This window comes from Hyposmocoma kahamanoa, unplaced genomic scaffold (assembly GCF_003589595.1).
Source record: "Hyposmocoma kahamanoa isolate Upper Pololo Valley unplaced genomic scaffold, ASM358959v1 64, whole genome shotgun sequence".
Taxonomy (NCBI): Eukaryota; Metazoa; Arthropoda; class Insecta; order Lepidoptera; family Cosmopterigidae; genus Hyposmocoma; species Hyposmocoma kahamanoa.
Window position 1 is genome coordinate 8165026 of NW_020653852.1, and position 15696 is coordinate 8180721.

At 36.2% G+C, this 15696-nt stretch overlaps 1 protein-coding gene across 1 annotated transcript in view; it reads right to left on the reverse strand.

The window, feature by feature from the left end:
- LOC113231013 (high affinity cAMP-specific and IBMX-insensitive 3',5'-cyclic phosphodiesterase 8) overlaps positions 1-9621 on the reverse strand; it is a 448718-nt gene extending 439097 nt beyond the window's left edge. The window contains exon 1 of the mRNA XM_026465153.1: positions 9415-9621. The gene's annotated coding sequence lies outside the window, so the exon portion shown is untranslated. The remainder of the gene's footprint in view (positions 1-9414) is intronic.
- Positions 9622-15696: the final 6075 nt, after the last annotated feature.

The window sequence follows — 15696 nt, forward strand, 5'->3', positions numbered from 1 at the left end:
ACCATTTTATGTAATGATTTTTAATGAATACTTTTTCTGCGAATAAATAAAATAATGAAACTCAATCAATAGTTAATGTATATTTTATTAACAATCTACGACAACGAACTCAAAAGAAAGTCAAACAAACGCTACAAAACACAAAACCAAAGAGGTGGACTAGAAGTGGCTTAATACGGCTAGTATTTTAACCAATATTTTTTTTTATAAAGGTCAAACCTGTACGCCAATTTAACCTATCAAGAGGCTTTGATATTTTAATTAGCAAAAATACGACGTTCTTTTTGAAACTCATTATTAGTTCTGTGTACAGAACGTTATTGAATTTTTTCCTTTGTTGCCCGTGAAACTTTTCAGTTCATGTACGAGTACCATAGACAATAGAATTTTGATACAGATCTAAAAAGAGTGCCTTTGTGATATGGATTTTGAAATTATAATTGGGAGATTAAAGTACAGGTGTAGAAAAAAGTATTTAAAGTATACCAGTATTCTTCTACCTTTTTTCAATAATTTGCAATAATTACGCACACACAGATACTCATAGCCATGCACTAGAAAAATCCTACATCGCGGGTGCCATAGACACACACATAGACATCCACAAATTACACCCGAACTCACGAGAAAAATAAATGTAGGCCATACAAATATTTCTTCCGGCCCGGGAATCGAACCCGGGTCCTCTGCGTGGTAGTTCAGCATGATTCGGCCACGGTACGGTTATAAGAGTGACATTTTTATTTCGTGATTTACACCATACAAGTTTTAAAAATGTATGGGACAGTTCAAAGAACATACATGCTGTCAACACTATGTCTTTCGAAAATAAATTCCAATAGTAGTATAAGTTAATTGGAGTCAAATTATTATCCCTTAAAATATCACTAGGTTAAAAAATATCACCAAGCATACATAGTATATACAACTATACGTAAATACTCAGCCAAAGTACTCACGAATATTTGATTTACCCCAAGAGACAAATCAATGATTCTACCCTCAACCTCGAAGTTTATTTTATCCCACTTCACCACATTTGTGTACATCTACATATATATTTATGTAAAACAGCTTACGTAGAGACCTTCAAACCATCTTTCTTAATGATCACTGGGGCGTATGTATACGTGCCTGTGTTTAGATAGATTAGTAAGTATGCCTTTATAACTAGCCATCCTTATTTTGACTTTGTATTGCTTAGGGTTGATTTAAAAAGGTTGTGAACTGTAAATAACTGTTATGACTGTAATAGGTACTTTTAGTAATATGATCTTCAATTATTTTTTGTGAAATTACTTCACAAGTTTGTTATAATTATTATTAGTACATAGATCGAATACTAAGAAAAATTTCTTTGATTCGGCTAGATTCGAACCAGCAATTTCAGCATACCGTGCCTGCGTATAAATAAATAGATTATTAGCGGTATGACAAACTATTAGGCTACCACGGCTTTTTAGGTCCTAAGTCCCAACTATCTCTATTCATCAAAACTTTTCGGTTCGCTAATTGTATCCCATTTATAATATTAGTTTTTTTTTATAATATTAAGTGACGGGATGAACAAGTCATGCGCCTGATGTAAGCGACACGCCTATCCTCTCAGAATCACAGACTATTCACTCAACAGACTGTGCCACTCAGAGATTTAAATCGCAAAGATCGTGCACTGCCATTGCACCCGTCACAAGTTGACAAGTCACATGTGCCTATAATTTCACCAGCACCCTTGCCCTTCAAAACCGGAACACAGTAATGCTCACTGCTTGGCGGCCGAAATAGGTAAGGTGGCACTTCCCTGGACGAACTCTTTTACAAGGAGCTCTACTGCTATTAGTTTGGATATCTGAATATTAACCTTTACATGTCCCATTAATACGCATAAATTCCATGTTAATCAGGCGTATAGCTATGGAATCTTTACGATTTTGTGTAGTTTCCTCACGATATAACTTACCGACGAAACTCAAATGACTCTTGAATCTAGAACCACAGTACCTATAATAAGACCAGTAGTGCAACTCCCGCCTGTTTGCCGAGTCAATAGCTACACGTCTCTCGCTGCTTAGGGTTATCACATTATTATTTCAATTGTAACTACAGGTAAAAATAATTGTAATTCAAAGAAGTATTCATTGCAGTATTCTCATGCTTTATTGAAATAACTTTTGCAAAATACAAATGCAATACTTAACATTTTTTTACTACATTTACATTTTTATACTAACATCGCGTATTAGTATCTCGATTATAAATTAAAATAATATGTTGTTTACATTTGAATAATAATGTTTTCAGTTTCTGCTTCCTTATCAGCTGGAAGACTTCCACTGCTGAACATAGCTCTCCCCAAAGATTTCCAGAATAGCCGGTCGGACGCGACGTGCATCCATCGGACACCCGCCGCCCTTATCAGGTCATCCGTTAGTCTCTGCTTACTAAAACCTTAACCTGTTTTTGAGCTACTTGTGGAGAATTGTAATTAACACTGTCACCTGTTACTTAACATATATTTATTGATAAAAATTTGCTGGACATCTGCAGCTGGACAAAATGGATTTAATAAATAATTTATGGGCGTATGATCACGGAATAAATGTGTAATGCGAGTTTGTACCTCTGTATACATAACGGTACATTTATAAATAACACAAATATAAATTTGACACATAAATAAATGAAAAATACGCTTCGATTGTATATATAATTAATGGCACGTGCCAACCGCGCTGTGCAACTCGAACGTGTTGCGAATTATAAGAATGTGTGCGTGGCGCGCAACGAACGTGCACACATATCAGCCTTCTACGTTTGTACAAAGTTACACTACTTTCATTATTATACTATACTTGGGCTTTAAAATATATTACTATAATATAGCACGACATATGATGAAAACGTGAAATTATGAAATGTAGCCAAGTGCTAAACGTTGGGTAATGACTGCGATGTTAGTGTAACTCGCTTCCTGAATGAATATAATTTTATACACGCAAATAAACATACTGTCTAACATTATGCTAACATTTAATATGAACCACATGTTTTGATACATTTATATGACTTGTTTTCAAATGTTACCATTTACGCTTACCTGAATCTAATGGCAAATGGGGATATTGGAAATGGCAAAATTTGTCTAATTACAATAAAAATAAAAAGGGTCAATAGTCCGATTAAGTCTCTAATGTACAGTTTGTTTCCTTTGTGACATAAGGGTGCGTACAGATCTGGCAAATGCGCCGCGAACGCGCTGCATGTGCGCTGCTCGCATGCTGCAGATCTGTACGCACCCTTATAACATGTTAACACACAGACGAAAAGTCAATATATCAATACAACAGCTGTAGTTGTGGCGTCCTTTGAGGGAGGTCTATGTCCAACAGCGGACGTCTTTCGGCCAAAAAAAATGACGATGAACCAGCTAGCTAAAAGTGAAGTAATTTTTTTAAGAAGAAGATTTAAATTCAAATTCCTTTAAATAAACTGCCTCCGTGGCCGAACGGTTACCATGCCGGACTGCCACGCAGAGGTTCAAGGTTCGACCCCGGGCCGGGAGAAATATTTGTATGGCCTACATTTATTTCTCTCGTGAGTTTGAGTGTAATTTGTGGTTGTCTGTGTGTGTGTCCATGGCACCCGCGACACAGGGTTTCCCTAGTGCGGGGCTATATTGAGTTAAATTTCGTTTGATTAATTAAGTAAAAGTCTTTGGATATCATTAAACATTAACATCAGTTCTTTTACAGAGAATTTACAGAGACTGTGGCCTCGTAATATCGCCTACAATAACTTTTTTTATTAAAAACCGACTTCAAGAGTTCGTGGAATTACATCTATTTGGCAAGTTTTAATGAAATCGGTTACCGAGAAGTGCGCGAAACTGGATTCATCCCCTAGTTTGCTACCCTTAGAGGTGGAATATTTTCTAGAACAACTACTGAGATACCCTCTTTCGAACACAAAACGAATCATCAATATCGGTTCACAAATGCCAAAAATGAAAAAAAAAAAAAAAAAATATTTTGTGAAAAAAAAACAAAAAAAAAAAAGTTGAATTAAGAATCACCTCCCTTTCTTGAATTCGGTTAAAAAGTTAGTTCTTCTTGTGACCACTGTACGTGCAGCGTCTCGTATATAATTTGACATGCTAAATTGTCAAATATTTAACGCTCACGTTAGCTGTCGCTTTAAAAGAAGACTTGGCGTATGCCTATGTTATCTATGAAGAAAAAAATAATTTCACCAAGTCTTGGCTGGATGGTGTCAAACCTTTGCCGTTCCTTTACGAAAAGAATGGAAAAAACAACAACAATCATGATAGAGGCTCAGGTTGGCATATTGTACCGTTGATATAATAAAACCAAATGTAACTGCCTCTGTGGCCGAACGGTTACCATGCTAAGCTGCCACGCAGAGGTCTTTATTTCTCTCGCGAGTTTGGGTGTAATTTGTGGTTGTCTTCGTCCATGGCACCCACAATACAGGGTTGCCACGCGAGTCTTGCGTAATAATGATAGAAAGTATGCTCGGTCCATAAGAATTTATTGGAAATGTCAAACAGGGAAAAGGTGACGGAAAAAAGAAAGGAAGGACAGGCTGAAACAAAAATAGGTAGGTATAAAAACAGGTACAACAAAAACAATGGTATAAATGACAAGTACAATAGTATAAAAACACTCCCTACAGATTAGAACTAATTTATTATTACATGATTAGTGTACTTACCCCAAAAGGGCCTGTATTCGTATTATTGCTGCTTATAAGCAGGTAAGTTACATGATTAAGAACATATATAACCAGAAATACAAACGAAATGTGATTTAATTTGTTTAAAAACTATTCTGCCAAATCATTGCGGTGACAACAGATCTCCGATTGGCCAGCTCGAATTCGAAACAATTGACGGATGTCGTCAATTGTTTCACTTTAAAACGGTACCAGTTTAACTTGAGCTTTGCTACAATGGACGAAAATTGAAAAATTACGTATTTAATTATGGATGAAATGTGATTCCGTTTGTTTTGTAATTAGGTATTTTGCTGTTTTTCCCATACCACCGAATGGGACAGCCTCCATTGGTAGAGATATTATTTTTATTACAGTAAATACAGAATATTTTTGGAATATACGGGAGACATACATACTGGTCAGTTGTTGGCGCTCCACTATTTCAGCTTTGACGACGGAACGAAGCAAAGTAAGGATAGCAAGGAAAAGGAATTACAGAACGATTCAAAATTTCAAAAGCAAGTGGCCAGGAACCAGACAAACGAGCGATAAAAAGGTGGGATGACGATGAAAGAGGTGGCATCATCACAGGGTTTCCCTTGTGCGGGGCTTATAAGAAAACATACGTCAAAAAACTTTTATCACATGAAAGTCATAAAAAGAATACGAACAACTTGAAATAAATTATGTGTGAAATTATAATTTTCCTATTTAAGCATAAAAGTTATCCACTAATTTCATTCGTAGAGTCAGTAGAGTCTCTCTCTTGGAAAATTGTCATTTTACGCCAGGGGTGCGATGAGCGACGTGCTCGGTACGTTGTTCTTTTTGTATAATATCTAGTGACGGGCGAACAAATCGTGCGCCTGATGATAAGCTACACGCCTGTCCATAACAGGTGCAGTGCTACTCAGAGCTTTAAATCGCAAAGATCTGACACTGACACTGCACCCTTCAAAACCGGAACGCAGTGGCATTACTGCGTATTACAGTAGCATTAATTATCTATTTCTGCCGACAAGCAGAAATGGGTAAAGTGGTAGTACTCCGCTGGACGAACTGTTTCACAAGGAGCTCTACTGCTACTAAACCTGTGATGCAAGGTGTGCAACGCACACGAACGCAGTGCTTATGCCGCAAATTCGTAATGATGGTGCGTTCAGCGGGGCGTTCAAGATCTGCACACAATATACGTTGTGTACTGCGTTGGTTGTATCGAACACAAGACACACGTTTGCGCACAATGTACGCGCAAACCTTGAATGCCCCGCTGAACGCACCACGTTCCAAATGACGGTCCGAAATGTCACAGGTGTCCGAAGTGTCTTTCTTCTTAGGTGTACAAGCGATATTTGTATTTAAAATATACATAATTTCAATAAGAAAGAAGATATCCATAATATTAACCTTAGAGCTAAGTCCAAACTTATGGTACCACGATTTCGTTTAACCAAGGTAAACAACTCTTTTATTGGGAACTGTATACGTTTTTACAATAAGATCCCGGAGCATATGTTAAGTTTATCATTTCCTAAGTTTAAAAACTGCATTAAAAATATTTTGATCGAAAAATCATATTACAAAATTGAAGACTACGTGTTAGATAAAGATGTATGGAAAGACTACATGGCTCCAGAATCCACACAAATTTGATTCAAAGTGTATTCCATAGCATTTAAGTTTATTTGAAAAGAGCAATCCCTAGAGTTTCTTGCTCGTTCTTCTCAGGGAGGTCAGCGTAGTGAACGAGCAGTAGCTTAAATGTGACTTTTTCAAGTGTAAATTTATTTTACCTATGGAATAAATCATCTTTGACTTTGACTTTGACTTTGACGGAACGCAGTACTGCTCACATTACTGCTTGGCGGCAGCAATATAAAAACAGTAGTTCCGTAGACAAACTCTTTCGTAAGGAGGTCTAAAACTAATAAACTAACTCATAGCACAAGAACTGTTCAGTAAAGTGCTAACAAATTGAACCAAGTTCCTACAATTTGAGAGTACAATATCAGCTTGACGAAGAATCTTTTATTATTGAGCTTGTGCTAAGCAAAATAGTAGTCTGGTATCTATAACCGCCAACGAATAAGTTTGTCATCGAAAAGAGAACGTGAAACAATTATTACTAATATAATAATTAGTTTATCCTTTTTCCGACGCAGAATAAAAATTTATACTATGGCAAGAGAAATATAAGTAATAGAGTCATAAAGTGAATAACCATGAAATTCTTAACATCTACTGAGCAAACTTTGTCGGCCTCCTGGGTACGTTACACAATTACGCGTCCCTCGATATAACGTTCTACATTTTACGCATTTTCTTTTCTTTTACGGTACAATTTGTACGATGTAATTATGACTGTGTTAATTTTTGGGACTTAAATGATTTTAATTGGGCCGGCCTACTTACCCAATTAATTGAAATAAAAAAAAATCTATTCATTATACAGTAAGCAAATTACCGACAAGCTACCATATCAATTTAAAATATCTGTTAAAGAAGGAAATTTAGACAGAAGGTAATGTGAACGAAAATTGAGGATTTGTTACACAGAACAGATAAAAGGGTAAAATAACTCAACCTATTAGGTCTTAAATAGAAAGAACAGGCAAATTACATTTAAAGTCATCTGTAAGCATATATACAGGCAGATGTACTGAAAATAAAGTGCAAGGAACTCAAGGTTACTTATCGAGTTGTTAGGTTTTCGCGATTGTTACACATAGGAAATGAAACTATTTTTCCGAATTTAAATCGCGCCTATTAATTTTTTAAACAACTTCGGGCCCTTTACAGGTCCCATGGTCACGATTAACTGGGTTATTCGAGGTTACTTCTTATTAGTAAATTTATTTAATATTTATCATACAAATAGGTCAATGAAATTTAAATTTGTAAATTTATTAACACAACACAATTCAATTAAAAACTAAATTAATTACATATTTATGTCAATCCGCAACATAGGCTTCGTCAGGAAGACACAAATATAAATCAGCAACAGGTTTCCTCACATAAAAAATAATATTAAATGCAATACGCCAGACTTTGCCAAAATGCAATGAAAAAGGACCGCTCTGAATCTTAGCTGGTGCAAACGTCCCTTTAAAATATGTCAATACTGTGGACAGTTCTACAAGCGAGCTCTATAGAAACGAAATTTATTTCTAATTTGAATATTAACTGTTCAAACTCACCCAGAATCGTATTTCTGTACACACTTACAGATGCTTTTGAATTTATTCTTTAAAATATATTATTTGAAAATAAATAATTAATACAAGTTTTACACAACTATACAATATTTACTATTTATTGATCATTAACTCATTTATAAGTCCCACGGCTGGGCAAGGGTCTCCTCTCAGACGAGGATTTGCGGTGAAATGCGGGTTGGGGACTTCACATGTTTTCCGAGAGTTGTGAACCTTCTTCGACGTGCAGGTTTCATTACGATATTTTCCTTCATTGAAAAGCACTTGGTGAATTGCAAATTTAATTTCGCGCAAAAGTTTCGAGAAATTCAGAGGTGCAAGCACGGATTCGAACCCACGGCCTCTGCTTGAGAGAGACGGTAGATTAAACTATTAGGCTACCCCGGTTTTTTTTTTTGCGTAAACATTTACTACAGTTTGAAAAAAAAATGTATAAATAAAAAAAAGTATATTTTCACATTTTAATGTTATATCTACCGTATCTGAGTGAACATCAAAACTATAAAATGCCTAACGGAGCTCCCGCGTGGTTTGAAAAACTCCTCAGCACATTCAGTTGGTATAAAGTTTGGGGCAATAGAACTGGAAGGTGTATTCGTTTCGATTGTTATGGCTAAAACTTTCTTTATTCTTATCATGCAATTTGTAACTAACACTCACGTCATTATGTCAATGAATTATGTCATTGTGTATTACTCAAATAGAGTTCAAAGTCAGTTAGATAAATTTGAGTAGGTATACTGGATTTTTTACAACGTGTCTACCGTAGAGCACGGATCCTAATGCGTGGATTTCGGCAAACACCACGGCATCTACAAATACTAACAACTATCAAATGCGAACCACCTCTATTACATTTTTAACATGGTGCTACCTAATACAATCTATCCACGAAGTATTATTGTGAAATTCACAATGGTTTCGATTTTAGCCAAACGAATAAACAGATAATGCACTCTATTTGCATATTTATAAGCTCTAAATCCCACATTACGATAATAAATAGTTACAGATGAAAAATACACGTTATGCTCTACTGTAAAAAATGCAATTTGTCCATAGGTGCCGTCAACTGATATAATACGGCTTGCTAGACCTCGCTAATTAGCACTGAAACTGCACCAAAGTTAAACGTAATATTATTTGAATTGTAATATTACTAAAATACGTGAAAGTAGGGTTCATATTATAAGTAGACAAAGTTACAGGTGCAAGTATTATGTACGTTAGTTGTGTTGGCGACAAGTGCATGAGCATAAAACTGTTTCGAGACAAACGAAAGAAGTGTTCGTATTTTAAATAGAAAACTTCAAACATGACAGAAACACGTACTGCAAATAGAAAAATTATATTAACCTTGAAAATTTCGCGGAAAATTCAGCAACGTCCACACATTTACTGTAAGAAAACAAACACGAAACGTAAGTTTTCCATTCACAAAGACATAAAGAAGTCAACTTACCGAAAAAAAAATTCAAACAGACACAGAAAACACTAACACTTACAACAATTCCATTTAGTACAACACTAATTCACTATAAGATTGTTGATATTATAACATAAAAACAATACTGTAAGATCCACGGGTCTTTATACGTTGAAAAACCGGAGCTATCTTTACGATGTTTATTCAAGAAAACGCGTAGCGCGTACGCTCGCAGCGAGTGTCGGGGACAGACTAGAGTTACGAGTCTACGTGAACATCCCCACTCCCCGCCCGCCCAGCCACCCGCCCAAGCGAAAAACGTTTGCATAACCATTTTAATACCCGACCGCCGACTTTTAATACTGGTTTTTCATTAACATGGTAATACGTTAGTGTGTTCAAATGAATTTAGTGTTGGATTGCATAATTGAATTGTGGAGTATTAAATTTTACAGGACTTTTTCAGGATACTTTCTAATTATTTATACGATATGTGCGCGTGTTTTGCTTAATTTGTATATTTTTACTTTATTATATAATTTACTAGCCTTTCAGTGTTTAACGAATTTGTCACTTTTATGTTGAAAAAATGTGGCATCGGTATTTTCTGAAAGATTAAGGTGTATACGGTTTTCTTTTGACTTATGTGTTTGTAAAGGTCTTAAATAAATATGTGTTAAAGTTTACTTGGAAAATAGAAGTACAGAACCATGTCAGGCCATTTTTTTTTCTGGAGAAATAATGCAAAATAAAAATGGCTGTAAATTTTCTGGTTTGTACATTAAAAATTTAAGAAAATATTGAAATCATACACCAAACTTTATTATTTAAAGATACTTTTAAACGACGTTTAAAAATAGAGGTGATTAAGAACAAAAAGTAGTAGACACCTGTTGCAGAGCTGAGTAGAGAATCTGTGACATTCGATATCGCTACATTACCAATGTTTTATTCATTGTCATTAAAGTTTATATTAACTGATTACGTTCCGTACACTATCGAGGCACTCGTTGCTTTTATTTTGGCAGCACTAGTGGCGTGACAGTGACTTGATAACGTTGCATTAAATAGTGTTTACAACTAATGTAATTGTTCCATTTTCAAAGGGAGTTCGTTAACAATTTTTTTACGGTGCGTAGTTTCAGTTGTATATCTCTATTTTGATATGAATTATGATGAAGAAAATTAGTAAAATAAAATACACGGGGATGCTTTTAGTTAATGGTCTAAAGACTATATTTAAAATTCATTAATTTAAATTTATGTCATTAAATTACTAGAATGTAATGTTTACAGAATGCTATTCCACACATTTATCCATTCAAGACATACAATATTCTAAGGAAAAGTATATGCCACGTACTGCGCAATACCCAATAACTATAACTTAAAAAAACCGACGTTGGAAGTTTGTGAAATTAGGCTATGATATCGAAGCGAAATTACATCTATTTGCCAAGTTTTATTGAAATCGGTTAACCGAAATAAGGTGAAATCCAGTAAACCAGATTCATCCTCAGTTTGCCACCCTTAGACATGAAATATTTTCTTCAAATTTGAATGTGACTACTATTGACGTACCCTCTTGCCTCCAAAAAAAAACATCAAAATCGGTTGACGAATGTCGGAGTAATTGCGTAACAGACACCCAAAAAGATAACCTCCTCCTTTTTTGAAGTTGGTTATCGGCATGAAGTTGGTTGGTAGAGTATCGGTGCTGGAGAAATTACAGGCATATGGGACTTGTCAACTTATGTCTCAGGGTGACGGGCACAGTGGCAACGCCCCTCAGATCTTTGCGATTTAAAGCTAGCTATAACTGGCACTGCAACTGTTATGTCCATAACAGGCGTGCATCTTACCATCAGGCGCACGACTTATTCGTCCCGTCACTCGATATTATAAAAAAAGTTCCTTATTAAAAATGGATTATATTTTTCTTCTTTGGTTCACAGCAGTTATCACAATATTAAATACAATAAATTAAATACATTGTAGAGATGTTGTCTAAATTTACACAACTAATTATGAATGAACATGGCTTACAATATCTACGTAAATATTGATAAACTTAAAAACAATAATTGATAGTAACTGACGGTGACCTCCGTAATCGAGTGGCTTGCACATCGGTTTTCATGGTGTAGCCATCTCTGAGGTCCCGCGTTCGATCCCCGGCCGGGTCAATGTAGAAAACTTACTTTTGTATTATTATCTCGGGTCTGGGTGTTTGTAGTACCGTCGTTGTTTCCGATTTCCACAAATGACACAAGTGCTTAATAATTTTAAGTTTATTAAATGTCACGATGTTTGACCACCATGATATTAAATTATTTTTGTGAAATTACTTCACTGTTTGTTATAATTATTAATACAAACACTAAGAAAAAATTACTTCGATTCGGTTGGATTCGAAAAAATGTCTTCCAGCAAACCGTACCAAACTATACCAACTAAGCCACAGAACGAACTAACTTAGTGTTTCGGTCTTTGTATTAATAATTATAACAAACTAGTGGAGTAATTTCACAAAAATAATAGTATATCATGGTGGTCAAACAAAGTGATATTTGACAAACTTAAAAATTACAATCATTAAAGCGACGTCTGTATTGGTAGCTGTAAAGGTACCTGGCTGAGTGAAGATTAGATAGAGAATAGATTTCACAGATGGCGCTATGACGAAAAAGTCTATAAAGCAAATACTCAACACTAGCCTTAAGTGAACAAAAACCCGCCAAAGAATAAGCTCAGCCACCTAAAACCCCTGGTCACGACGCGGGCCCCAAGGTTGCGGCCTTTGAATAAAACCAGATGAATTAACGGTACAATTTTTTTCAATATCAAGTATATTCAGTGTACTGTTTCCTTTATTTAATACCTTTGGAAATTAAATTTATTCATTTAACTTATACTTTATACTTTTAAAATTTTTTCATTTAACTTGTACTTTATATTATATTTATACTTTTTATTTTGGGTATGTTTATTTAAAAATGACATCGAGCGTATAACCAGAAATAGAGACGAAATGTCATTTAATTTGTTTGAAAACTATTCTGATAATCATTAAGGTGACAACAGTGCTCCGATTGCCGAGCCCGAATTCGAAACAATTGACGGTTGTCGTCAATTGTTTGTCTTGAAATCGACCAGTTTAACCACCACCACCGAATGGAACAGCAGCCATTGTTAGGGATATTATCTTTATTATAATAAATACAGAATATTTTTGGAATATACGGAGACGTACATATAGGTCAGTTGTTGGCGTTGAGCCTGTTGCTGCTTTCTAATTTATTTCAGTGTAAACGAGAGTCGATATATAAAAGTAATATAAGGCCCATTTGCCTGATGAGTTGCCAGGGATGGATGGCTAATTGCTTTTCGTCTCTATTTCTGGTTACATACTCGATGAAAAAGGATTACAATTACATATTTTTTAAGGATAAACAATTTTAATAGAGGCAACAAATTGAGTAATAAATAGTGCCTATATTCGTTCGTTTTATTAGCAGTAGCTTCTAGTGAGAGAGAGCCGCCGAGCAATAGTATGAGTATTGCTGCATTCGGGATTCGAAGGGTAAGGGTTGTAACGTTGTAAATTAATAATATTTAATTTGTTTTAATTATTGTAAGGATGTATTCGGAAGAGTCCCGTGACCAGCAGTGGAACGTATAGTTGAGATATCGAGAGAGGAATGCGCGCGAGCCATTTTTTATAGGCGACAACTGGTTAGGTTCCTCGCCCCCTTTGCGGGGTATCAGGCAAGCCGCTGTCCCGCTACCGTTTGGACGACGGCTGACTCCGAAATCTGTCTTAAAGAGAGACGCACGCGCATTTCCTTCATAACAAGCGATTTCGTATGCGGTCTCCGCCAAGTTCATTTTTATTTTTGGAATTTAAAATAATTAATCGTTAGTGTTTTTAAACCCACTTGTGTGGTAAGTGTCGAACACGTAAGTTCTTTTGCCTATTATGCTTTTTAGTAACGCTTATTTAAATTGTAGTCGTAACGGTTTTTTTTTTTATTTTGTAATGTTTGTCTATTTTTTTGTAATTTGAAATGTTTAGTAAATGTTAACTCCGTTCTGATTGTGACAATCACGCAACACTGCATACATAACCTGGTGCTTTTCCCACATCTTTGTTCGCTGCCGTTGTCAGGGGAGCAAACCGTGGACAGTTGCTAACTGGTTCAATGGGTATTCCAGGGTCCGAGGTTTCCGGTACTTATTACCGTTCTCAGCGTCGACTGGCCTGTGCCCAGAGAGCGACACCGTGCCCCGGACGTAAATTCGGCGGACGCCGTCAACCCTCACACCCGGACTTCATATTCGGCGGACGGATCCGGTCCTGTACCGGTTACTTCAACCCCGGACGTTACTTCGGCAGAGCAGCCAGGGGAGTACCAGCTGCTGGTCGTAGGAAGGCAAAAGTTCAGTGAATAACCGTTGGGTTTAAAAAAAACGAACCGCGCCCAAATAAATTTGTTTACAAGGGTTCTTTCCTTTCCTTTATTTAGAAGACCCCCCGTAACAGGGTGCTGGTGAAATTACAGGAACATAGCACTTCTCTACTTACTACTACGACGGGTGCTGTGGCAGTACCACTCAAATGTTTGCGATTTAAAGCTTTGAGTGACACTGCAACAGGTGTGTCGCTTACCATTCGGACATGTTTGATCCATCGCTTGGTAGGTATTAAAAAAAAACTTATTTAATGTTGGGCCCTTCAAAGTCAACCGTGACTATGGGACATGTAAAGGGGCCGAAATATTGGTATGTCCGAAAAAACAAATATACGCGATGTAGATCCGTAAAAATAGTTTCATTTTCGCTTTTCGCATTCGTATTCGTTCGGAATCCGAGGCTATACAAATTTAGATAATCTCAGTACAGAGTACTAAAAAAACCGACCTCAAAAGTACGTGGAATTACATTTATTTGTCAAGTTTTATTGCAATCGGTTAACGGAAAGTGTGCAAATGATGAATGAATGAAAAGATGAATCCGGTCATCCCCTAGTTCGCCACTGTACGGACCTTGACACAGGAGATAATAAAAATCGGTTCTCACTACTCAAAGTATATTGAGGTGGATGATTTTCTTCAAAATTAAATGGGACCACTATCCCTCTTTCCAACAAAAAATAATCAGGAAAATCAGTTCACAAATACCGGAGTTATCGCGTAACATATATAGAAAAAAAAGCATACAGTCGAATTGAGAACCTCCTCCATTTTTGAAGTCGGTTAAAAACTCGGACCCACTTCGGATGTCGCTTGTGCATTAAGTCCGATTCGAACCCGAAAAACTACGAATATCGCTTGTACACATAGAGATAAAATGACACTTCCTTGTGACATTTCGGACCGTCATTTCTCGGATTCGGAACTGGGGGTCTACTCTCGATCTCCGTCCGACAGGCGTCCGAAACAATTACTGTCAAATAAGTAATATTCGACAAAATTAAAAGACAAGTATCAAGTATGAAGTTTCATTCGCATCACGAGTCTTTTAATTTGGTCAAGTATTGCTTAATTGGCAGTAATTGTTTCGGACGGATGACGGAGATCGAGAGTAGACCCCCTGATACGAATCGGACGTAGAACGCATACGCTCTGATGGTACACAAACCCGAATACCTAAATCTCGATATTTATTAAGTGTCGATACTTTATTTCAGAATTTATTTTTTTACAAACGAAATAAAGCCATTTGAAAAATGTGTATCGTATACTATACGTGTTTTATTTAGTTTAGTGGATATAAAAAAAACATTATCAATGATGTATGTAAAGTACCTATTGAATACAGCGGTTTTCTTGTAAAATTTCCAGGTAAGTTTGTGATTCTTTTTCTATCGTGAAAATTTTTAGGTATCGAGTTTTCACACCATATACTAATCAGTGTATATCCTGAATTTTACTATATACTTTTTGCAAAGTGATTGATTGGACAGTTTCACCGTTGTACGGAATCAATTAAAGCCATTTGAAGTTGTATCGATTCTTAATAGTTTGATATTGAACCAATCTTGTCCCTAGCGGGCTCGCGGCCATATTACACTTTTGTAATTTGCTATTCAAATAATTTTTGTAAACCCATGTTTAAATGACAATCTTGACGATTTCGGTGGACTAACGGTTTACACTGCGCGCTGGATGCGGGGGTCCCGATTTCGATTCCCGGCAGGACCAATTTGGGAAATGACATGAAAAATGTTTCTAAATTGGTTCTGGTCTGGGTGTTCTGGGGAGTGCGCTAGAGTGAATTCCGTTGTACTCATAGTACAGGAAATTCCCATGTTTGAGC